Here is a 2,504-nt window from a genome sequence, read left to right as displayed (position 1 = left end):
GCCGCCCGGCCTCTCCGCGGCCCGTCCCGACCCCTTGGCTCCCGAGCCCCGCACCGCGTTCTGCCCCGGCCGCCGCGCGCACCGCTCTGAGCTGTAGGGGCCGCCGGCGCTGCAGCTGCCGCAGCCGAAGCGTCTCTTCATATTTACAGAGCGCGGCGGGCGGGCTGCCTAGCCGGGGCTCCGAGGCGGGACCACGGAGGGGCGGGGCGCTAGCCAGACCACGCCCCCTCCCCCGCTGGCCTCCCATTCCTTCTACCTCCGCCTGGGCTCATCTTTCCCCCTCCTTACTATTGCCTCCCTCTGGGTCTCCCATTCCTTCCCACTTCAGCCTTACCTTCCCTCCTCTCCAACTTCAAGGGCCTGGCTGTCTCTCTGGCTAGGCAGACCTCTACCTCCCCAGACCCTGTGCTCCTCCCTGCTACACCATTGCTCACCCTCCAGCAAGGGGTTTACAGCCTCTACACAGCCTGGTACAGCCTCTTCCGTGTGCCCTTCACCCTCTCAGCCTTCAACCTGGACAGCTCTGCCCTTCCCATTCCATTCCTCTTGTGGAAAGTGTCTGCAAAAGAGTGGTGAGGGTCTGCAGATCTCAGTGAAGTGGACTTCCTAAGGTGGGGGCTGGGTATGCTCTTGCGTGAGCACTTGGGAAATTGGAGAGAGAGTTCTAGAAAACTACGCTGAGGGCGGTGGGGGGATGCAACAGCGCTAGGCTCTCACGGATACAGTGTGTGTGTTCGTTACAAACCACTACCAATCTGTGCCTAGGCCTCTGAGGAACACCAAAGCCTTGTGGGTGAAGCACAAGGTGTAGACAGCCCCCCCCTTCTCCTTTGCCTCCACTTTGTGTTAGGTGATAGTCTTGTTTTAAACACGAAAAATCTCAGAGAAACTCCCATAAGGTCCCCTTCTCTGAGTCGTTTTCTCTCCCAGCGCAAATAACCACAATCAGGCTGCTTTTATTTGTGGTCTGTAGTCTGGGGAAATGGCACCTAGGGAGAGAAAGCTGTATTTTATTCTGTCAATCCTGCTCAGCTCAGTTTTTCTGAGTCTGACTGTATTCCTGGCCATTGTTGACTCTCATTGCTAGGCTCAGGTAGTAGATGTTGACTTTGAGGATTTGGATGTTTCTCAAGGGTTAGTCTGGTTTTTTATTTTATACCGAGATCTTGGTTTCTTCACAGATGTTGGGCAGTTGTAGATGACATGAACATTACACTTGGCTGCTTAAACAGAACATTGGCCTTGTCACCAGGAACACTTAGTTGGCAGTATTTAACCTTTCTGCATCTTTTTAATCATTTGATGTCTTTTTAGTCTAACAGGGAGTATTTGAAACAAGCTAAGAATGTAGGAAGGTCTTAGGGGTGGTATGTTTCATATAAGCAATCTGATTGGAATTGAAAAACTGTGGTCACTCATCACCTATCAGCAGAACAATTAATGTTCTGTACTTCAGTAATGATTTGATTTTATGATTTAAATAGAAAAGAATAAAACCAAGAGACCAGCTGTAATTTGGTGTCATCCTGTCAAGTTTTTTCAATTTTTGTTTTTCTAACTTGTTTTACTGATGTGGCATAAGCATAGCCTGAATGACATCAACAGTTTGAAATTCACTTAGCCAGTTGATTTTCCCCATGTGCTCTCATAGATCTAAGCACTGGACCCTCTCAACATGACTAGACCCAGAAATGTCCTCATGGACTCCTGCCAACCGAGATCTAGAATTGTTCTTATAATGGAACTCATTTTCTGTATCCCCTCTCCCTCCTCCTCTTTCTTCTCTCTCTTCACTCCTGGAATCAGATGATCATTGGCCTCATCCTCCAAGTAGCTAGAACTACAGTTGCTCATTACCAGCACTCTGGGTACCACATAACTTTTTACTTTTGTAATTAGTATACCTCATTCTGGAGAACAGTAGTGAAAAAGTACAGTATAAACATGTCCTGGAACGATTTCTTTTGACCCTGTGCATAGAGGAATAGAATTGGGGAGAACACTGCTAAGTAGATGAAAGCATAGTTGTTTAATCCAACTCCAGACCTCTTGTTCAAGTTCAAGGAATCCCTAGACAAATGAGCCAGAGCCAAGTGGTCCACGTCCTGGTAATGATGCAAAAGGCCCTAATAGGGTCATCTGGGAAGGATCCCTTCAATAGCTTCAGCAAATATGCTAGGATATTCTGAGCCTCTCACAATTCATTTTGGTCTGTTGATGGAGAAGAAGTCATGTAAAGAGCTATATTCTCTGTCATATGGCAAATGGTGAGGCACACTCCAAACTCCAAGGGTTTATGCACTTACCTACACATTCATAAGCAGTCTTTTCTTGTGGACATTGCCCATCTGCTGCAGACTCTGAGCAGGAGCCAGCATCCTAGGATGTATGATGACCAGTTGGGTTTGACTTGCACAGAAGATGTCATGGTCTTTGGAGACAGTAATAGCAAGCCCAGTTTCACTGTGGCTCAATGACTGAGACCCCTTGTGCCATCACTTGGC

The sequence above is a fragment of the Nannospalax galili genome, unplaced genomic scaffold (assembly GCF_000622305.1).
Source record: "Nannospalax galili isolate Female #2095 unplaced genomic scaffold, S.galili_v1.0 scaffold155, whole genome shotgun sequence".
NCBI lineage: Eukaryota > Metazoa > Chordata > Mammalia > Rodentia > Spalacidae > Nannospalax > Nannospalax galili.
This window is presented reverse-complemented; position numbering follows the sequence as displayed.